Below are 24,712 nucleotides of genomic sequence, written 5' to 3'. Positions count from 1 at the left end.
CAAGACACATCATCATTAAAATGGCAAATATCAAAGACAAAGAGAATCTTAAAGGCAGCAGGGGAAAAACAGCTAGTAACATACAAGGCAACCCTGATATGGCTAGAAGCTGACTTCTCAACAGAAACACTACAAGCCAGAAGGGAATGGCAAGAAATATTCCAAGTAATGAAAAACAAAGGCTGGCAACCAAGTCCACTCTACCCAGCAAGGCTCTCAATTAAAATTGAAGGCAAAATAAGGAGTTTCCCAGACAAAAGAAGGCTAAGAGAATACACTTCCACCAAACCAGGATTGCAAGATATGCTAAAGGGACTGCTTTAAAAAGATGAAGAAAAAGAGTGAGAGAAAGAGAGAGAGGAACTCAAGTACAAAAGGGAAAAAATGCATAAGTACTTATCAATAATAACTTTAAATGAAAATGGATTACATGCTCCATTCAAGAGATACAGGGTGGCTGAACGGATTAGAAAACATGGCCCACACATATGTTGCCTACAAGAAACCCACCTCAGAACAAATGACCTACACAGACAGAGTGTAAATGGATGGAAAACTATATTCCAAGCAAACAGACAGGAGAAAAAAAAGCCAGGGTAGCAATACTTATAAAAGACAAAATAGATTTCAAAACAAAGGCCATAAAAAAAGACACAGAAGGATACTTCATAATACTCAAAGGAAGGCTACATCAAGAAATATAATCATTGTAAACCTATATGCACCCAACAGAGGAGTACACAAATATATAAGGAAAATCTTGGAGGACTTCAAGAAAGATATAGACAGCAGCACGCTGATAGTAGGGGTATTAACACCCTACTGTCAACAACGGATAGATGTTCCAAACAACATATTAACAAGGATATTGTGGAAGTTAATGAAAGATTAGATCAAATGGACTTAACTGATATATATAGAAACTTTCATCCCAAAGAAGCAAAAATAGACATTCTTTTCAAATGCACGTGGAACATTTTCAAAGATAGACCACATGATAGGACAGAAAACAAGCCTCAAAAACTCAAGAAAATTTAAATCATAACAAGCATTTTCTCAGACCACAAGGGCTTGAAATCAGAAACCAACCTCAAGGAAAAAACTTAAAAACATACAAACTCATGGAGACTGAATAGCATGCTATTAAACAATGAATGGGTCAATAATGAGATAAAAGAAGAAATCAAAAAGTTTCTGGAAACAAATGAAAACAAACACACAACAGTCCAAAACCTATGGGACACAGCGAAGGCAGTCCTGAGAGGGAAGTTCAGAGCAATACAGGCCTACCTAAAAAAGATAGAAACATTTCAAATAAATGACCTAACCCTACAGCTTCAAGAACTGGAGAAACGAACAAACAAAGCCCAGAGCGAGTCAAAGGAAGAAAATAATCAAGATCAGAGCAGAATTGAATGACATAGAGACTAAAAGAACAATTTAAAGGATCAATAAATCCAGGAGCTGGTTCTTTGAAAAGATAAACAAAATCGAGAAGTCTTTAAGCAGACTCATCAAGAAAAAAAAGGAGAGGACTCAAATAATATCAGAGATGAAAGAGGAGGAATTACAACTAATACCACAGAAATACAAAGGATTGCAGGAAATTTCCTGCATATAATTTCTTGACATATAATTGTTCATTTCCTTAAAATGAACAATTATATGTCAAGAAATCTGAAAAACCTGGGTGAAATGAACAAATTTCTAGAAAAATATAACTTTCTAACACTGAATGAAGAAAAAGAAAGCCTTAACAGACCAATAATAGCTGGTGAAATTGAAGCAGTAACTAAAAAACTTCCAGCACACAAAAGCCCTGGACTGGACAGTTTTACAGGAGAATTTTATAAAACATTTAAGAAAGAGCTAACCCCTGTCCTTCTCAGACTATTCCAAAAAAATCCAAGAAGAGGGAAGACTTCCAAACCCTTTATATGAGGATGGGATCATCCTAATCCCAAAACCAGATAAAGACACAATGAAGAAAGAGAACTGCTGACTAATATCGCTGATGAACATAGACACTAAAATCCTCAACAAAATATTGGCAAACTGCATCCAGCAGTACATTAAAAAGATCATCCACTATGATCAAGTGGGATTCATCCCATGGATGCAAGGATGGTTCAATATTCACAAATCAATAAACATAATGCATCACATAAACAAAAGGAAAGACAAAAATCACATGATCATATCAATAGATGCAGAAAAAGCATTTGATAAGGTACAGCATCCATTTATGATAAAAACACTCAGCAAAATGGGAATAAAGGGGGCATACCTCAACATAATAAAGGCCATATATGAAAAACCTACAGCTAATCTCATACTCATAGGTCAAAAACTAAAAGTTTTCCCACTAACATGGGGCAAAAAATAAGGTTGTCCTCTTTCACCACTTCTATTCAACATAGTATTGGAAGTCCTAGCCACAGTGGTCAAACAAGAAAAAGAAATAAAAAGCATCCAATATGGAAAGGAAGAAGTAAAATTATCATTGTTTGCAGATGACATAATAGTGTACAGAGAAAACCCTATAGATTGCACCAAAAAACTACTCAACCTAATAAGTGAATTTGGCAACACAGCAGGATACAAAGTCAACATTCAGAAATCAAAGGCATTTTTGTACACCAGCAATGAAATACCAGAAACAGGAATCAGGAAAAAAAAAATCCCATTTGCTATAACAAAAAAAAACACAAACCAAAAAAACCCCCAGAAAACACCTTACCTAGGAATAAACTTACTCAAGGAGGTAAAAGACCTGTACTCAGAAAACTACACAACACTGAAGAAAGAAATTAAGGAAGTCACAAATAAATGAAAGCATATACCATGTTCATGGATTGGAAGAATTAACATCAAAATGTCCATACTACCCAAAGCAAATTATAGATTCAATGTAATCCCTATTAAAATACCAATGATGTATTTCACAGATATAGAACAAACATTTAAAAAATTTATATGGAACCATAAATGATCCTGAATAGCTGCAGCAATTTTGAGAAAGAACAAAGTAGGAGGGATCACAATACTTGACATCAAACTATATTCCTAGGCCACTGTAATGAAAACAGTCTGGTTTTTTATAAGAACAGTCTGGTTCTAAATGTCTGTTGCATAAGAACAGACATATAAATCAATGGAACAGAATAGAAGGCCCAGAAATAAACCCATGTCTCTATGGTCAATAGAATAAATGGAGTAAAAATAACCTCTTCAACAAATGGTGTTTGGAAAGCTGGACAGCTACATGCAAAAAAATGAAACATGACCATCAACTTACACCATCATAAACACGAAAATAAACTCAAGATGGATAAAAGACTTTAATATAAGTCACAACACCATAAAAGTCCTAGAGGAGAATGCAGGTAGGAAACTCAGATACCCCACACAGCAATATTTTCACTGATATGTCCCCTAGAGCAAGGAATATAAAGGAAAGAATAAACAAATGGGACTTCATCAAAATAAGAAGCTTCTGCACTGCTCAGGAAAACTTCAGCAAAATGAAAAGGGAACAAACTGTATAGGAAAGTATATTTGCTAATGATACCTCAGACAAGGATTTGATCTCCAAAATATATAAATAATTCACATAACTCCACTCCAGGAAGACAAACAATCCTATTAAAAAATGGGCAAAGGACCTGAACAGACATTTCTCCAAGGAGGGCATACACAGAGCCCAGAGACATATGAAAGGATTCTCAGCATCACTAGCCATCAGAGAAATGCAAATTAAAACCACAATGAGATACCATTTCATACCAGCCACAATGGCCATCATAAACAAATCAACAATCAAGTGTTGGTGAGGTTGTGGAGAAAAGGGAACCCTAGTACACTGTTGGTGGGAAGGCAGACTGGTGCAGCCACTATGGAAAACAGTTTGGAATTTCCTCGAAAATCTAAAAACAGAACTGTCTTTTGACCCAGCAATTCCACTGCTGGGATTACACCCTAAGAATCCCAAAACACAACGTCAAAAAGACGTATGCACCCCAATGTTCATAGCAGTGTTATTTACAATAACCAAGTTTTGGAAACAGCCTTAGTGCCCATCAGTAAATGAGTGATTCAAAAAACTGGTACATTTACACAATGGAATACTGTGCAGCAGAAAAAAGGAAGGAACTCCTACCCTTCACAACAGAATGGATGGAACTGGAGAGCATTATGCTAAGTGAAATAAGCCAGAGGGTGAAAGTCAAATACCATATGATCTCACCCATAAGTGGAACCTAATCAACAAAACAAACAAGAAAGAAAAATATAACCAGCAACATCGAAAGAAGAAACAAACTGACAATAACAAGAGAGGAGGAGCGAGGAGGGTAACGAGGAAAAGGGGAAGAAGGGTCAAGTTAAGGAGCATGGATAAAGCCAAAGGAAGATTGAGGGTGAGGGTGGTAGGGGCAGAGGAAAGTGTTGGCAGGAAAATGGAGACAAATGTATTTGAACAATAGAAAACTTAGGAAAGAAAAAAGGAAAAAAATACTGTGAATTTTTTTCCCGAAATGATAATCATTTTTGTTTCTATATTTTAAAATGAAAGGAATCTTAATTTCTACTTAATTATGCTACCTTAAACTCTAGGACAGTAAGGATTGTGCTTTAAAAAAGTTAATTTTCCAAAATTCTTGATAACGTATTATAATTTTAACTTATCAGGGCATCCTTTTACCCTGACTCTTTCTAATATTTGGCCATCATCTGCCTGCTACAAATTTATTGCACGTCCTCCTAATTTTAAACAGTTTAGCACTGTTTAAAACATTAGTTTTCCAGTCTAAACCCTTTATATTCCATTTCCTTTTTCTACCTGCCATCATATGGAGATAAACTTTATTTCACTCATTTGATCCATGGAGTTATCTTAAGAAATAACATGAAATACAGAATAATTTCTATAGTAAAGGAAATCAACATTTGAATGTATATGTATGCAAGATTTTATTATATGTTCTTTCATTAATATTATGTCATTCCCAATAACCAAATAAATAACAAGGGAATTAAAAATAATAATTGCAATTGTAATGTTTAAGTGCTTGTTAGGTGTCAGGTGCTATTATCAGTGCTTTGTATGTGATAACTTAATCCTGACAATATCTCTATGAGGGTAGGTATTATTATCCTCATTTTATAGATGAGGAAGCTGTGGCCAGAGGGACATTCCTAGCCTTTCATAGCTGGAAAGAACAAGAACTGTCTGTCAAGCACTCTGGTTCCAGAATCCATGCTCTTAAACACTCTGTTTTCTCTCCAAGTAGATGTGATTATTCATGTGCACATTTTTGCAAATACAGAAGTTGAGGACCAGGGTAAGTTCAAGCTCACAATCACATAATTATTATGGGATATTTTCTTTCCACTGGACCCCACTATAAACATTTAAGTAAACCTAGAGTAACTTAAGTGATGAGGTATCTCTAAATTAAGAATTTGACAGACGTAAATGAATAAGCAAGGATCTTTTTACTGGACCATTAGTTAAACACAGATGGGGTATGTAGATATAAATTGTTTTTTAAGCCATGTCTACTTTAAGTGCATATCATGCAGTAGAAACTCAATATCTGTATTATACAACTCTAAACATCAGAGAATATCTTTAGACCAAAAGAGATAATTGGATAATTAACATTCTGAATTTTGCCATATTATGTCCCCTTCCCTTGGCATAATATTCAGTGCAACAAAATAACATAGCAGAAAAATCTGGCTAACTCTTGTGAATCACTTTATTAAGATTAAAAAAAGGGGGGGGTTTAACCTCACCCAAGGATATTCTGCATTGCTTTTAGACAGAGAGGAAGGGAGTGAGGGAAGCATCAATTGGTTGCCTCCCATACACTCCTAGCGTGCCAAGGATCAAACCTGCAACCGCAATATGTGCCCTGACTGCAAATCGAAGTCTCAACCCTTCAATTATGAGACAATACTCTATCCAACTGAACCACACCAGCCAGGGCAAAATATTGTATTAAGATTTGACCTAGAGGTAATCCAGCCTAGCCAGAGACCTCAGTAAGGCCATTTTGTATAATAAAGAATTTGGTTAACTTGTCCCTATTTCCTGGAAGGGAGCTTCTAATCCTTGGACTATCCCAGGTGATGGGAGTGTCTTTATTAATTCATGGTGGGCCCATAGACAGTGACAGGGTGGAGGCTGGTCATGCTGAACATACTAACTTTTAAATAATTATTAGCATACTCTGGACTATTATTTATGTATCAGTTTTCTCAAGTGACTTATCTTAAGTCCACTTTACATTCTAGATTTTGCTTTGATCTAAAAGAATTCTAGTAAGATTTGACTAAGATAATGGACCACGAATATTGCTTAGAATTATGAAAATTTTTATGCATTTCAATATCACATTTGCTCTGTAAGCTAGTTATCAAATTATCAGGCTAAGCATATTAATGCTTGGAACCTTTGTTGTGTGCTTCCTTCCTAATTAGGCACAGGACAATTTTTTACTTTTATGTTTGAGCAAAATTTTTCATATTTTCAGTTGTTTCATGTGTTCATGTCGAATGTCATACTTGCCCATTGAGCCAACCATCTTAACCTTTTTAACAAATTTTGTAGCATCATTGACTTGACTGCTTTACTTTTATTTAACATCATTTATTCCTCTTCTCACCACGCCAGATATGAGGCAGGCATTCTATGAGATGCTGAGGGTGCAAAAAAGAGTCAATTATAACCTTCACTCTTAAGGAACACCCATCTAGAGAAGATTGTTGTGATGTCTATTTAAAAAACATGACTAAGTTGTCTTCTTCCCAGTCATGGAGTATCTCATTAAGTTTTCAAAATAATAATTCCTCACAGTGGTAGTGATTCTAAAATTTTAATGTGCATATGAAACACCTGAAGATCTTAAAAAGGAGGATTTTAATTCAGCAGGATTGGCTTGGGGCCCAAGATTTTGCTCCAGCAAGATGCTGATGCTTTTGGTCTATGGACCACACTGGAGTATCAAGGTCTTAGAGTACAAACTCCAGATGTTTTAAATATCAGGACATCTTAAATTATTTGAATAATGTTCACTTGATTTCCTTCCACTTGCTAACTTCTCATGCTGTGTGATGTGACTTGATTTAAGAGACTCTTTGTCCAAACTGAACAGAGTTGCTTGTATACGTGAAAAGATTTCTTTAATCATTGTAGGTGTACAAGAGATTTAATATGCATTACTTTCTCCATAAATGTTACTTTTTTAAAAATCTCCACAAAAGTAAGATAAACCCATAATTTCCTACCAGTCATGGTCCGTTGTTTTAATTTCATGGCATGTAGTTAGAATACTTTTTATGCTATTTTGTAGTGACATTATGAAGAAAATGTTCACTTCAGTGATTTACCACTGCTTCAGAATAAACTATGTATTACAGGGGATTCATGAAGTAGGACTTAACACTTAAGGAATTCTTCTGAGACTGTAATCACAAAATTTGTTTCATTAAATATCTTAATCCTGTGATATTCCCAAAATTTCTAAGATATAATTAATTAGACCATTTCAATCAGTTTAATATCATTGATAAGGCTTAAATAGATGAAACAACTTAAAAAAATGTGGGCAATTATTCATGAAGATGATAGAAGTGAGACCTTGAAGTCTGATTATTACAGATCTCATTTCAGGATCATCTTCCATTTATTTTTCCTAATGTCTGGTAAAATGAAAGGAATAAAAGCAATAAATTTGGGTATGTATTGTGTTTCATTTCCAGCTCAACAGAATATGAGCATTTGGGAATTGCTTTCTTTAATATGTTCTGAAAAAAGTTTATTAACATGTACATTAATTGTATAGGATGTGTGTGTGTGTGTGTGTGTGTGTGTGTGTGTGTGTGTGTATCCAGAAAAGATTTATAAAGGCAGGTAATCATCTTTTCTCTAGTTTCTAATTAAATTTTAATTAGAATAATGCTGTTCTACAATACCTGTGCTAAGCAAAAATAAATCATAAAATCTTAGGACTATTTTGCTATTCATAAAATCAAAGAAGTCGATTGAAATGTTGGCTCTTGTGAAGGTTTGACCTGATAGGATGGGGTGAAGCTGAGAGAAATTTACTATAAAATGCCTACAAACATATCCACAGCCTGTTCAAGTCATGCAGATGTTTATCTTTAAACAGCTAGGAATTATTGCTGGATTCAGGAAAAGCATAGAAGCAGAGGGTGCCACAGCACTGTTGACACAAGGCAGTTGACGGAGCTCATCTATTGTTCAGTTGGACTAGCATGAATGGTAAAATATACAGGTTGAAATTTATACGCTGGATCAACAGATTTATTCTTTTAAATGTCCCAGACATTTCATGAATTCTGAAACTTAATATTACTGACATAAACTATTTGTTCACTCATTTCTTAGCAGCTTGCCATTCTCATAAAACTGAGGCATGCTTCCTATTTTCCCCCTTTATTCTGAGGACTTATCTGTTTACAAAGTTCCTGAGGAGGTCTAATAGTTTATTCTTTTTTTCCTCCACTTCTGGGCCCCTATATAGCTACTTTTGTCTCACATGTCCCTGAACCACTCTTTTATACTTCCCCTATCTTTATTGTTTCTTCCTCTTCTTGGAGAGTTTCTCCATCTGACCCTTCAATGTATTCATTCTTTATCCATTCAACCTACAATTTATCTCATCCTTTGTGTTTTTGGTTTTTAATATTCCAACTGTTATATTTTAATAATATCTCCACTTGGATTTTTTAAAATTATTGTTTGGTTTTGCTTTATGTTACTAGTCCTTTCCCTTATTTCCTTTTACAGTAGTCCCTCCTTCTCAGGTGGGTTTGCCTTCCAAAGTTTCAGTTACCCAGAATCAATCATTGTCCAAAAATATTAAATGGAAAATTCCAGAAATAATTTACAAGTCTTAAATTTTGTATCACTCTGAGGAGCATGATGAAGGCTCACACCTTTATGCTCTGTCCTGCCCAGACATGATTCGTCCCTTTGTCCAGCATTCCGTGCTGCATACTCTCCCCACCAGTTAATCCCTCAGTAGAGATGTTAAGTTTCATCAGATGGCCTGGCAGTATTGTGATATTTGTGTTCAAGTGACCCTTATTTTACCTCATAATGGCCCCAAAACACAAGAGTAGCGATGCTGGCGACTTGGATATGCCAAAGAAAAGCTGTAAATGCTCCCTTTCAGTAAAAAGATACGTATATATAGGAGAAAACAGTGTATGTAGGGTTCGATACTATCCATGGGTTCAGATATCCACTGGGGGTCTTAGACAAATCCCTCCGGAATAAGTGGGGGCTTCTGTATTTATTATGACTATTTTAAATTCCTGGGCTCTCTCTTCTAATCATTCTTTTTTCAATGGTAGATGTTTTTTAATTGCTTTCTTTTACAGTGATTATTCACCTTAGCATAGGCATTAGTTTCCCTCCAGCCATCTCACTGCCCTCCACACAGTGCTCCCTTCTCCGCATCCAGTCCGTACTGCAAGGTTAGCATAGCTTCAGCCTTCCCAGGACGTCTCACTTTTAGGTACAGTTTTCTGTTTCCTAGAATCCATATGTATGTCTCCCACCCCCCTCTCTTTCTCTACTTTCTCTTTCTTCTCCTCCCTCTCCTCCTTTTTTCAATAGTTTCTCCAGAGCTTTAGGAAGAAGCCAGCAGCCTTTGCTAGTTCACCATCTTGAGAAGAACCAAGACTAATTAAAAGAGAATTTCTCCCAATTATTTGTCTTAGTGATTTAATTAACAATTCTCTAATTTACCATTCCAATCCATATAAATAATAGCTTGCTGGCTGCTAGTTTGATTCAATTTATTTTTAAAATACTGGCTTATTTACTAATATTAATTAGTAAAAATTCATATGTAAGCAGTATGATTTGTAATGCTTAACAATTTAAGTATAGACTTAAAATTTTCTGGAAGGAAAGTTAACTGATAGAAAATAGAATTCAGTCATTACTTATTGTAAATTTAAATTTCATATCATGATTAGTTACATAAATTGTTTTTAATATATACATATAACTGAGATTGGAAAATTTTACTTCACCTTAAAGTTTTAATTATTTGAGATGATACCAATTCAAATGCCTTGTAAGATTCCCCAGTTCTGCTGTTGTCTAGTACACAGTGAAGGAAGCATCACTTGTATGAAATCCAGTGAAATACAAAAGACAGAGATCATTTCTATTTGTGTAGACTTTGAAACAGGCCTCAGCCAGATAAATGACATGCCTGAGGTTAGCATGCAGAATGGACCTGAAGCCAGTTTCTTGACTTTAAATTCTAATGCCTGTCTGATGACCTACCGTTCCTGAACCTCCATCCTTTCCAACCCCCTCATCACCAGATTAGGACTGGCATCCTCTCCACTTTTTCTGTGTCCTCCCAAAGGACTTAACACTGCCTTCTTTCTCTGGCTCATTTAAACTAAGCAAAGCTTTTCCCAAGAAAGGGATTTAGTGGGCAGTCCTCTTAGTGTACTTAATTAACCCATCTTAGGATATTGACCTTCTCAATCAGGCTTTAGGAGGAATGCACAGACAGAGCTGAGAGAACAAGGGATTTTCTGCCTGGTGTCCCTGATCAACAAAAGCCACCCATGCAGCAGTGAGATGGTTCTGTTTTACAGGTAGGCGTTAGAGCAGTTTATCAGCAGGTAATGGAAATCAACCATAAGGAGAAGCATTTAGGAACAAATAGGGTCAGGGGATAGAATCAAAGGACTGATCGCAACCTGAATTTCAATAACATGCTGAACAGAGAGCCAAGGCAAGTGTGGTCAATGCTGAGAAGACATCACTGGAAATAGAACACATGGCAGAAGATTAATCATAAGGGGGGAAAATAGAGAATGTAGCCTCCAAGGTTAGGGGTGAACTAAATGGAATCTGACTTGCTAGACTATGAACGCCAAGGTCCATTTGTCTCACCCAACAAGAGATTGAAGTGGGACTAAGCCTTCAATGTGGTGTAAGGATTAAAGATAATTTACAAGGGATTTCATAAATATGGCATGTAAAAGCCAGATCAGAAGTTATGTTTAATGATTTTATGTGATTCTCCTATTTTAGCCTGAGATATAGTTACCACCATAAGAAGAGAATATAGAATTGGGAATCAATACTCTTAAATTATTGTCAGTAATGTGATGAGATTTAGCATGTTGCTTGATTTTACGAACTGCATCCACCACATTGAAAAAGAGATCATTAAAAATCCTTACCACAGAATTGAGTTTTTTTATAATTGTTTGTTCATAAGTGGTCTATACTTTTAAATTATAAATTGCTTAAATTACATGATCCTATTTTTCTAGCATGAAACCTCAATAATATTGTGATTTCACTGTTATCTTCCAAACAGACATAAATATTCAAATAAGGTAGCTGTAATGTCAGAAAGCTTCATTATAACTGTGTGAACACACTTTTTCTAGAGAGCAGAAATGATCATACACAATTCAGCTCCATTTTGAGTGAAATTGACACAAATCCACTAAAACTATAGTCCCACCTGAGCTGACTTTTCAGAAAGGTTAATAAATAGCAAACCATGGACTCACATGACCCCTCCACTGAAAATATGAATGGTCAGCAATTGTAGTAAGTAATAGGAAAATAGTACGCTTTAATTTTGTGTGGCTGCTTTTTTTGCGCTGACATCCATTGACCCAAATGTCACATTGCTTCATTCATTCAACAAAAATATATCTATGTAGTTTAGAGTATCACACGAAAATTATATCTGAGTTTGAAAAATGTTTGATATATTTGATATGTTAATACTCAGGAAGGCTGGATGAAGTTATATGGAAGCTATTTGTGCTTTTTTCTACTCTTTAAAGAATCTGAAATTAATTCAAAATATAATTTTTAAAAATAAAAACTTTTACTTATCAAAACATATCACTAAGAAGGTAAAAATGCAAGCCATAGAATAAGAAAAGAAATTTACCACACATATAACCAAAAAAGAGCTCATATCTACAGTATGAAAAGAATCCTTGCAATAGGTAAGAAAAAGAACAGCCCAATGCAAAATTTGGGAAGACACTAGAGGCATTTTACAAGAGGACAGCCAAATGGTCATAAACATACGAAAAGGTACTCAACTTCATTAGTCGTCAAAGAAATAGAAATTTAACCTCAGGTGAAAGTCTACTACGAACTTACTAGAAAGGCTACAATTAAAGATGTCATAAATACTAAATATTGACAACCATGTAGAGAAGGTGGAATTCTCATACACCTATGGTAGAAATGTAAATTGACGTAGACATGTCAGAAACCTATTTGGCATTCTCAACCCAATTTGAATATGTACATACCCACCTAGAAATTCCACTCATAGACACATACAAAAGGAATGTGTGCATAGGTGTGTCAAAATACACAAGAATATTCAGAGCAGTATCATTCATAAAAGTCTAAGCTGAAAGCCAAACAGATACAGAAGCTACCTATTGTAGAATGAGTAAAATAAATAAATAATTATAAATAATAAATAAATTGTAGTATATTCATATAATGAAATGAATATGAAAGACTTACAAGAATAAACTTCAAGTTCGTAAAGCTGTTACCAGCATTGGTGTTCTTGGGTTTCTTGGATTCTCCAATATGGAAATCAAGGGAGAACCCTACAGAAATTTTCAAGCATATTTTAGTAAGTTTTTGCTCAAGCATGAGGGAGGCAGCACAGAGAAAAAGAAGGTCCTCTGAACTGGTTTGGGGCCTGGCTCTTCTAGGCTGCTTTTATATCATGGGAACAAAGTGGGCTTGCATAAAAAGACAAGCATTTTGAAAAAGGCAAGCCTCCAGAATTTTTTCCATTCCAGGCTTGGGGGACTTTCCTTTCAAGCTGTGTTGGCTGGTAATTATGTTTGTGCCTACACTGTTGGGGCAAGATGGTGGAGTGCTCATTACCATCGCTGTAAGTAGGTCATATAATGGTCAAACCTTGATCAACTGCGAATTTGGTTAAGTAATTGAAGCAGGCAAAAAGGAGATAAAATCAGCTACCTCTGCATTTTTTTAGTCGGTAGTGGAGGAGTGGTAATATTTTTTCAGTAAGCTTATCCCTTGTTCCTTCTGACAACGTGGTCTTAACTTGACTTCCTGAGCAACTGGTGTTTTCCATTTCCAGGCCGAAGTTCCTATGCTGTCTCAAAGTTGCATAAAGAACATAAATGTGGAATATAATAAACAAAATAAACTAATAAAAAAATAGAAACAGACATAGATACAGAGAACAGACTGACAGCTGTCAGAGGGGAGAGGGTAAGGGTGATTGGTGAAAACGGTAAAGGGATTAAGGAAAAAGGAAAAAACCATAGACAGGGACAACATTATGATGATTACCAGAGGGAAAGGGGTTTGGGGAAAGATAGAAGAGGTTAAAAGGGGGGGAAATGGTGATGGAAGGAGACTTGACTTGGGGTGGTGAGCAGACAAGACAATGTATTGATACACATGATGTATTGTAGAATTGCACCCCTGAGACGTATATAATTTTATTAGCCAATGTCTCTCCAATAAATTCAATTTTAAAAAAGTAAATGAGCTCTGATTGGTGTGGCTCAGTTGGTTGGGTATCCTCCTGAAAAGCAAAAGGATCCAGTTTTGATTCCTGGTCAGGGCACATGCCTAGGTTGGATGTTTGGTTCTTGATTGGGATGCATGCAAGAAGCAACCAATCGATGTTCTCTCACCTTGATGTTTCTCTCCTTCTCTTTCTCCCTCCCTTCCCTTGTCTCTAAAATAAACAAATAAAATGTTTAAAAAACAAAGCAAGAAAATTTACAAGGGCTATAGGACAATAATTACAAATGTGTGTTGCCTAGGAATACAAGTCATTCCTTATGTCTTGCTGAAGTCACTTCTAGGTGAGGAGAATCTAAATAAACCGAAACCTACCTCTCAAAGAGTGCTGTTCTTATAAAGAATAAGAAAAGAAAATGTCCTTGGTTCCTTGTTACTGGAGACAGAAGAGGAAAAGGCTAAAAAAAAAAAAATGAATCGTTAGCCTGGAAAATTTGAAAACTCAGAGTAAAGTTCCTCTAGTAAAATACAGCCAGTATCTGTTGACCTGATTTATCATCCGAAGCATTTGTCCAAATGTGATTTCTATTTCATTACTGACTTACTTTAAAATAAATAAGTTAGACTTCAGAGGAAGGTAACTTGGAGTCAAGGAAAAAAGATTCCAGAGCCAAGTCATAGCCAGCCTCATATATTATTGTCTCATGAAATTTCCTGTGTCCCCCATGCCTGTCTAATAGGCTTTCCATCATAATCCAATTCAAATGGAACAACTGAGGCCAAGTGTGCTCAAGGAATTCATATTCATTACCAGTACTTGAGGAAATGCCATCTCACATAGCCACAAGGGCAGCAGTAGGGAAAATAAACATGTTTTTACCCTTCAAATTGAATTACCTGCAGTCATGGCATTTTGGGACGGTAACATTTAACAAAATTCCTGAGATCAGAACTTCCCTCTTGTAAACAGCTTTAATTTAATTGTTATAATTCCATTTTCACATTTGCCAAAGCAAAAGTCCCTTTTATCCTGAAGCCATCATGGCAAGACTTGCTTCGGCAGCTATATCCCACAACATTTGTACAGAGAAAGAGACCCTGCCCATTTGTCCACAGCATCCATAGAGAGATCTGTACATAAAGAGATGAGGAAAAAGAAGCACCCAAAGGAAAAGACAGTTGGAGGGGTTTTAAAGTTAGACAGAACTATAGAAAGATTCACTCTATTGTCAAGATACAGATATAGGTTTTTATATATTCAATTGGCAAAAAAAATCATAATTCTTTAAATACTTGAACACTCTGGGCAAATATGTATTAGAAACATGGGCATGAAATTAAAGGACCTACCATGTCTCCTCTCGAAGTATACTAAAAAAACATATTAGTACAACATAAAATTTCAAGTAAAGGAACTACTGACATTTAATCATTGCATGCAAAAAAAAAAAAACCCTGCATAAATATAGAAGAATATAAACTGTATGATTCCATTTATACAAAGTTCCAAAAGAAAAAAAGACCAGTAAAGATATAATGTTTAGGGACTCCTTAAATGGATGTATCTTGCCTACTTCCATATATGTATTTTTTTAATCCTTTTTCAAAGATAGTATATTTGACCTTAATAGATGTATTCAGTCACCAGATACTTTTTCATCACATGCTGCATTTAGTATTTTCATTTAGAAGACAGCTCTAAAACACTAGTCATATCATTCTTATGTTTGCAATTTAAATATAAAATCCTCCCAGTGTTGCATCCATTAAAATAAAACAGTCTAGGAAATTAAGCACTAATTCCCTCTTCAAATGGCCATTTCTGTTTTTTTCTTTCTAATTACCACTGTAATAAAGTGGCCAGTATTATGGTAGGAAGTGATTTCAAAGGCAGCAATTTCTCCTTATGAATCATATACTTTATTTCTCCCCTAATGTGAGCTGGCCCCAGTAACATAAAATGCATATGCAAACTCCATCTCTGCTGAACTAAAATAATTTTAAATAGTAAATCATACTTTCAGCTCAAAGAGTTGGCTTTCCAGCATTTCACTAAAGCAAAGAGGAAAAGGAAAGTCATTATATTTTTTACTATTGGATCATTTCTGATCACTCTGATCTGATCCACTCAGGAGCAGATTTTCAATATTTTAAAACACTATTACATTATTAACAAATCTGATAAGAATAACTCATATAAAAATATATGAGAAAAGGCCATTAGAAAACTACAGAGCACTGGAGAGTATTCAGTTTTGTTGAGCTACGGGTCTGCTCACACTCTTCTGTGTCATTGGTTATGCCATTGACTCTGCTTCTAACATAAGTTCCCTTTTCGTTTCCCATAAAAGTGAAGCTGAGCCAAAGTATCTTGCTATCAGAGTTAAAAATGAAATTCTCTTTTAACTTTGATTATATCTCATGGGAACTTCCGATGCTGCTATGTCCCCTTAAGGTTTTATCCACCAAATGACTACAATATGGTAGAGCAAAGGTCAGGTCTTCTTGCTCGTGAATTGCATGCAATAACATTGAGTCCTGTTTTCAACTCCTTTATTACACTGGTATTTACCCCAAGACAAACAGTGATAATCATGCATTCCATTCTTTTGCATCAGCACTATTAATTTTAAATGAGATCAGCTTCTGGAAATGGGTTGTTAAGGTATCTATTTGAAAGTGAGTAGTGCTGAAGTCCACAGTATGAACCCCCATGACTGGGCTTTGTTCTGATGGAAAAATACAGAAAATGACAATACTGACCATTGTAATTGCTTAGACTGTATACCTGATGATTCTATAATTGTCATAATATAAGGAAGTAATAACCTTTTCCTAAACTCTTACTCTACTGCCTGTCACAATTGGTAATAGACAAGAGGAGTGTCAGTTTCATGGGCATTTCACGGTCTCCTGGGCTCTCCTTTATAAGGTCTATCCAGAAAATGTCCAACCATTGTTAATATAACAAGAAAGGTTTGTGCAACATCCACGTAACCTGGCAGCCAAGGAGAGTGGACTAGAATGTGCATGTGTGATCTGATCAATGACAACCCCACTGTACTGGTCAGTGGGGGTAACACATGCTGTTGAGTGAGCACGTGTGTGCTGTGTGGCCAATGCATTCAAAATGACTGAGCCAGAAGAGCAAAAGATATGCATCAAATTTTGCATTACCCTTGAACATTCCTCTGCAAAAATTATTTGGGTGATTCAGAAGGCCACAGCTATTCAGAAGGGCAACTAATGGTTGGCAGCTTCATCACGACAATGCACCTGCTCATGCATCACATCTCATGTAGTATTTTTTGTTTTGTTTGTGAAACATCAAATCACCCAGGTGACTCAGCCCCACTAGAGCCCAGATTTAGTGTTCTGAGACTTCTGGCTTTTCCCAAAACTAAAATCACCTTTGAAAGGAAGAAACTTTAGACTGTTGATGAGATTCGGGAAAATACGACAGGGCAGCTGATGGCAATTCCAGCAAAAGATTTTGCACAGTGTTTTAAACAGTGAAAGAGATGCTAGGAGAACTGTGTGAGGTCCCAAGGAGCTTACTTTCAAGGAGACCAAGGCATCATTGTTCTATGTACAATGTTTCTTGTATCTTGTATCTTCTTCAATAAATGTCTAGTTTTCATATTACATGGTTGGGTACTTTCTGGACAGACCTCAGGATGTCCAAGACCCAAGGGTGGGTCTTTAGTTGACCAACAGTCTACTCACTTCAGGTAAATGAGGGTAGGAAATGCAACCTGGCCCTTGAAGAGTACTACAGCTAACTCAAATAATTCAAACTGCATACATTTCCTAACTATGCAAAATAATGAAGTCATTCTTTCTTCACTTTAAGAAAAAAGGGATCTGCCTAAAAAGGTGATGAAATATTTGCTTCAAAGTAGAATTTTGGTGCAAAACTACACTAACAGGAAAAAGATCAGTGGTTGCCAGGAGTTGAGGGAGAGGGGTGAGAAGGGAAGGATGAATAAATGAAGCGTAAATGAGTCTGTTCTGTGTGAAACAATAATGTGGATAACTGTCATTTTAATGCATTTTTCAAAACTCATAGAACTGTATATCACAAAGGGTGAGTCTTAATGTAATCTAGAGACTATAGCTAATAATGTATCAAAATTAGAACATTAGTTATAACAAATGTACCACACTAGAGAAAGGTGTTAATAATAGGGAAACTATGTGGATGTATATATAGAATGCTGTGTACTACCTGCTCAATTAATTCTATATATCTAAAACCTAAAACTATACTAAAAAATAAAGTTCATTATTTTTTTTTTCTTAAAAAGAAAGGAATGAAGAAGCCTGCTATGGTAGGCAAGGAATAGCCTAATCTCTTATTTGAGATCTGTGAGTTGTGTGTAAGCAAGTTTGCTCCCAGTGGGAGTTACACATAAAATTGAAAGCTTTGCAAATATGAATAGACTAAAAGGAATTATAAATTTTTTGAAGTTTTACAATTCTTGTATTCATCTGAACCATATTAAAAAAATAAAGTAGAAGACAATTCCATTACTTACTCACTCAGATATTTTAACAAAGGTTAAATGTTCTAATTTTAAAAGATGTGCTTGCTCAGTGTGAAAAAATTGAAAGAAAGAACAGAGAAATAAAACAATTTTAAATGTTAAAAAAATATATAACATTTGCAGAACAAATCCACAATGAGAAGGACATTGAAGGCAGAGACCTAACAACCCGGCACTAAGAGGTGGGGTGGAAAAGAAATGTAAGTGAATAATTAAGGAGAATGATTAACAGCAAAGGGAGTGCAGACAGTGGCAGGTAGTTTACTGCAACTGAAACTCGGATTTCAATTAGGTCTCAGTTGCAGAGGAAGGTGGGAGAGGCCTGGAGTCTGGGCTTTGCCTTTGAGAGTGGGAAGCCATTGCAAGCCTTTCAGCTAGAGTAACGGGTGCCTCAGGAATGACCGTGGGACACAGCTGAAGGTGAGGGACTGGTAAGAAGATATATTAGATGCGGATTAGACTGGCTGAGGGCTGTGGTGAGGGGTACAGAGGAGGAAAAGACTGAGAGATACAAAGGAGGCAGAACTATGAGACTGGGTGAACATGTGCAGGAGGAGAGGGAGGAAAAGAACATGAGAAGGACTCCAGGTACCATGTACGACATGGAGAATACAGGAGAGGCACTGAGAGGTACAGAGCAGGGTGTAGCGAAGGCAATGAACTCCATTTGGGGCAGGTTGGGATTGTTTTCTGTGGGTCATCAAGGCAGAATTGTCCAATGAGAAGAAATGGGATACGTGGTTCTGTGAGTCAGAATGGTCTGTACCAAAGATGATCAGTCTACAGATGGTAGTGGAAACTGAATACGTAAGATCACCTAGAAGACATCATATGCACTGAAAAGTGAACACACTCAAGGACAGAATTCTGGGAAACACCAGCATCCAATGGGCAAGTCAGAAGTCAGAAGACCCCTGGAGTTAGAAGACCTTCATCTAAATACAACTCCTGCCACCTGCCAGCTGTGGCCAATTCACCTAACTTCTTCCTGGTCCAAAGAGAGATGGCAAATTCAGGAAATTAAATATATGAAATATATGTTTTGCACAATTCAATTGCTATATCCTAACTCTTTTGTATTCTTTATGTACTGCTGAATACTAAACCATTTGATGGCGTACTGGAGATTAGCTAATGTTTTCTTTCAGCATAATGCCTGCTTAGAGGCACACAGGTATCCCTGAGATTATAAAAGTTTATCCCTCTGTGAAGATTTTAATGCAAACATATGCAGAGGCTAACTGGCTGAGAACAACTTAACTGTGCCCATTTTTAGTACAAAAACCAGTGTGCAATTTAGAATCTTAATTAAATCTGAAGATTTTTAAATGAGTTTTCTCCAAAAACATAGTCTGTAAGTGTGCTGAATTTTTGTCACACAGGCTATCTGATACATATGTATATAATAGAAATATAACAAAGATCCTCTTCTCCATCTATCCTAGTCTGTTAATATCTCACTGCAGCTGGGCAGAGACCTCCATTATATCCTAGCCTATGTAATAAATAACAGATGGTGCTGAAAGCCTCTTGTAACAGCCAAGAGTGGTGCATGATATGCTGTCCTCTCTTAATTACCACAGCAAGAAGTCTGGCAACCCATTTATTACCTTAGTCATTTTGAGGAAAAAGAAAAATGAATTAGGTTCCTAGAAATGCTGGAACTGAAAAGAAAATGTGTATTCCTTGACACATTAAACTGGAATTTTGCTTGTCTTCCTTTTGTTTTTCTTTTTAAATAGGTTTATTGAGGCATTCTTTATGTATAGTAAAACTCATCCTTTTTCACATACAGATCTGTGCATGTTGAGAAACACATACATTACTGCAACATATAGACTACCCCCAAAATCCCCACACCCAAAAAATTTCCTCATGCTCTTTACAGTCAACTTCTCTTTCCCACCAGATCTTAACAACCAATGGTATGTTTTCTGTCTCTATAGTTTTATCTTTTCCAGAATGTCCTTTAAGATGGAATCAGAGTGTGTGCAGCTTTTTGATTCTGGCTTCTTTCACTTAGACTAATGCATTTGAAATCCATCTCTATTGTGGCACGTATCAGCAAGATGTTCCTTTCGTTGCTGAGTAGTATTTCATTGTATGGCTGCATGAGGGTTTAGCATTTCACTTGTTGATGGACATTTGGGTTATTTACAGCTTTGGTGATTATAAATAAAGCCACTATAAACATTTATGTAAACAAGGTTCTTATGTGAACATAAGTTTCATTTCTCTTCAGTATATAAATACCTAGATGTGGGCTTTTTGTGCCTTAGGGTAACTGTATGTTTAACTTTATAAGAAGCATCCAAACTGTTCTCCAAAGAGGCATTCCTATCAGCAAAGTATGAGAGTTACAACTATTCTGCATCCTCACCAACACTGAATATTATAAGGTTTTTACATTTCTGCCATTTTAATATGGGTATAAATGTTTTTCATTGTGTTTTTAATATGAACTTTCCTAATGATTATGATGTTGAGTACCTTTTCATGTGCTAATTTGGCACATGTATATCTACTTTGGTATAGTGTATGTTTAAATTTGTTGCTCATTTTTTTAAATTAATTAATTTATTTTTTTCAAATACATTTGTCTCTGCCTTCCCCCCACCACTTTCCCTTGCCCCCTCCCCCCCTCCCTCCCTCAACCCTTCCCCTTTGGTTTTGTCCATGAGTCCTTGCTATATGGTCCTTGACTTGCCCTTTCCCCTCCTTTCCCCCCCACCCCTCCCCCCTCATTCCCTCTTGTCTCTGTTGGTTTCCTTTCTTTTTAGTGTTGCTGGTCTTATTTTCCTTGCATCTTTGTATTGTTGGTTAGGTTCCGCTTATAGGTGAGATCATATGGTATTTGTCTTTCGCCCCCTGGCTTATTTCGCTTAGCTTAATGCTCTCTAGTTCCATCCATGCTGTCACGAAACTTAGTAGTTCTTTTTTTCTTTCTGCTGCATAGTATTCCATTGTGTAAATGTACCATAGTTTTTTGAGCCAGTCGTCTACTGATGGGCATTTAGGGTGCTTCCAACACTTAGCTATTGTAAATTGTGCTGCAATGAACATTGGGGTGCAAAGGTTCTTTCAAAGTGGCATTTTGGGATTCTTAGGGTATAGTCCCAGCAGGGGAATCACTGGATCAAAAGGCAGTTCCATTTTCAGCTTTTTGAGGAAATTCCACACTGCTTTCCACAATGGCTGCACCAGTCTGCATTCCCACGAACAGTGTACTAGGGTTCCCTTTTCTCCACAGCCTCCTCAGCACCTGTTGTTTGTTGATCTATTTATGATGGTCATTCTGACCGGTGTGAGATGGTACCTCATGGTGGTTTTGATTTGCATTTCTCTGATGGCTAGTGATGCCGAGCATCCTTTCAAATGTCTCTGGGCCATTGTATCTCTTCCTTGGAAAAGCGTCTGCCCAGGCTCTTTGCCCATTTTTTGATTGGATCACTTGTCTTTTTGGAGTGGAGTTGAGTGAGTTCTTTATATATCTTGGAGATCAAAACTCTATCTGATATATCATTAGCAAATATATTTTCCCATACGGTTGGCTCCCTTTTGATTTTGCTGATATTTTCTTTAGCCATGCAAAAGCTTCTTATTTTGATGAGGTCCCACTTGTTTATTCTTTCCTTTATGTCCCTTGCTTTAGGAGACATATCAGTGAAAAAATTGCTGCATGGGATATCTGAGAGTTTCCTGCCACTGCTCTCCTCTAGGACTTTTATGATGTTGCAACTTATATTTAAGTCTTTTATCCATCTTGAGTTTAATTTTGTGTATGGTGTCAGCTGATGATCCAATTTCAATTTTTTGCATGTAGCCGTCCAGATCTCCCAACACCATTTGTTGAAGAGATTATTATTGCTCCATTTTATGCTTCTGCCCCCCTTTGTCAAATATTAGTTGCCCATATAGACCTGGGCTTATTTCTGGGCTTTCTATTCTGTTCCAGTGGTCTATGGGTCTGTTCTTGTGCCTGTACCAGATTGCTTTGAGTATAGCGGCTTTGTAGTAGAGTTTGATGTCCGGTATTGTGATCCCTCCCACTTTGTGTTTCTTTATTAAAATTGCTGCACCTATTGGGGTCGTTTATGGTTCCATATAAATTTTTGAAATGTCTGCTCTATTTCTCTGAAATACATCATTGGTATCTTAATAGAGATTGCATTGAATCTATAAATTTCTTTGGGTAGTATGGACATTTTGGTGATATTAATTCTTCCAATCCATGAGCATGGTATATGCTTCCATTTATTTGTGTCTTCCTTAATTTCCTTCTTCAATGTTGTGTAGTTTTCTGCATACAGGTCTTTTACCTCCTTGGTTAAATTTATTCCTAGGTACTTTATTTTTCTTGTTGCTATATCGAATGCTATTTTTTTTTCTGATTTCTTCTTCTCTTTCATTGGTGGTGTACAAAAATGTCTTTGATTTCTGAACATTAACTTTGTATCCTGCTGTTTTGCCGAATTCACTTATTAGGTTGAGTAGCTTTTTGGTAGAGTCTACAGGGTTTGCTATGTAAACTATCATGTCATCTGCAAACAATGATAGTTTTACTTCCTCCTTTCCTATTTGGATGCCTCTTATTTCCTTTCTTGTCTGACCTCTGTGGCCAGGACTTCTAATACGATGTTGTAAAGATGTGGTGAAAGCGGACATCCTTGTTGTGTTCCCGATCTTAGTGGGAAAGTTTTCAGTTTTTGCACATTGAGTATGATGTTGGCTGTAGGTTTTTCATATATGGCCTTTATTATGTTGAGGAATGCCCCATTTATTCCCATTTTGCTGAGTGTTTTGATCATAAATGGGTGCTGTACCTTATTGAATGCTTTTTCCACATCTATTGAGATGATCATGTGGTTTTTGTCTTTTCTTTTCTTTATGTGATGTATTATGTTTATTGACTTACGTATATTGAACCATCCTTGCATCCCTGGGATGAATCCCACCTGATCGTGATAGATAATCTTTTAAATATATTGCTAGATGCAGTTTGCCAATATTTTGTTGAAGATTTTAGCATCTATGTTCATCAGCAAAATTGGCCTGTACTTTTCTTTCTTTGTAGGGTCTTTATCTGGTTTTGGGATTAGGGTGATGCTGACCTCATAAAAAGAGTCTAGGAGTCTTCCCTCCTCTTGGATTTTTTGGAATAGTCTGTGGACAGGGGTTAGCTCTTTCTTAAATATTTTGTAAAATTCTCCTGTGAAACCATCCGGCCCTGGGCGTTTGTGTGCCAAGGGACTTTCTTGATTACTGCTTCAATTTCCCCAGCTGTTATCAGTCTGTTCAAACTTTCTGTTTCTTCCTCCTTCAGTGTTGGAAGATTATACTTTTCTAGAAATGTGTCCATTTCATCAAGGTTTTCAAATTTATTGGCATATAATTGTTCATAGCAGTTTCTGACAATCCTTTGTATTTCTGTGGTATCAGTTGTTATTTCTCCCCTTTCATTTCTGATATTATTTAATTTGGTCTTCTCCCTTTTTATCTTGATGAGTCTTTTTAAAGGCTTGTCGATGATATTTATCTTTTGAAAGAACCAGCTTCTGGATAGGTTGATCCTTTGAATTGTTCTTTTAGTCTCTATGTCATTCAATTCTGCTCTGATCTTGACTATTTCCTTCCTTCTACTTGCTCTGGGATTTATTCGTTGTTGTTTCTCCAGTTCTTGAAGTTGTACTGTTAGGTCTTTTATTTGAAGTGTTTCTATCTTTTTTGGGTAAGCCTGCATTGCTATGAACTTCCCTCTCAGGACCGTCTTTGCTGTGTCCCATAGGTTTTGGACTGTTGTACGTTCATTTTCATTTGTTTCCAGAAATGTTTTTATTTCTTCTCTTATCTCATTATTGACCCATTCATTGTTTAATAGTCCACTGTTCAGACTCCATGAGTTTGCAAGTTTTTGAAGTTTCTCTTTGGAGTTTATTTCCAGTTTCAAGCCCTTGTGTCCGAGAAAAAGTTTGGTATTATTTCACTTTTCCTGAATTTGCTGAGGTTTGCTTTGTGTCCTATCATGTGGTCTGTCTTTGAAAAACTGCCATGAGCATTTGGAAAGAATGTATTTTTCTTCTTTGGGATGTAAGGTTCTATATATGTCAGTTAAGTCTCTTTGATTCAGTGCATCATTCAGCTCCACAATATCCTTATTGATGTTTTGTTTGGAAGATCTGTCCATTTTTGACAGTGGGGTGTTGAAATCCCCTACTATCAGTGTGTTGCTGTCTATATCTTTTTCAAAGTTGTCCAAAATTTTCCATATATATTTGGGTGCTCGTATATTGGGGGCATATAAGTTTGCAATGTTTATGTCTTCTTGATAGATACTTCCTTTAAGTATTATACAGTGCCCCTCTGGGTCTCTTTTTATGGCCTTTGTTTTGAAATCTATTTTGTCTGATATAAGTATTGCAACCCCTGCTTTTTTCTCTTGCCCATTTGCTTGGAATATTTTTTTCCATCTCTTTATTTTCAATCTGTGTAGGAGTTTTGCTCTGAGGTGGGTCTCTTGTAGGCAGCATATGTGTGGTCATGTTTTCTTATCCATTCAGCTATCCTGTGTCTTTTGATTGGGGCATTTAGTCCATTTACA

The sequence above is a fragment of the Pteronotus mesoamericanus genome, unplaced genomic scaffold (assembly GCF_021234165.1).
Source record: "Pteronotus mesoamericanus isolate MK-2021 breed Mesoamerican mustached bat unplaced genomic scaffold, CSHL_Meso_final scaffold_31, whole genome shotgun sequence".
NCBI classification, from domain to species: Eukaryota; Metazoa; Chordata; class Mammalia; order Chiroptera; family Mormoopidae; genus Pteronotus; species Pteronotus mesoamericanus.
This window is presented reverse-complemented; position numbering follows the sequence as displayed.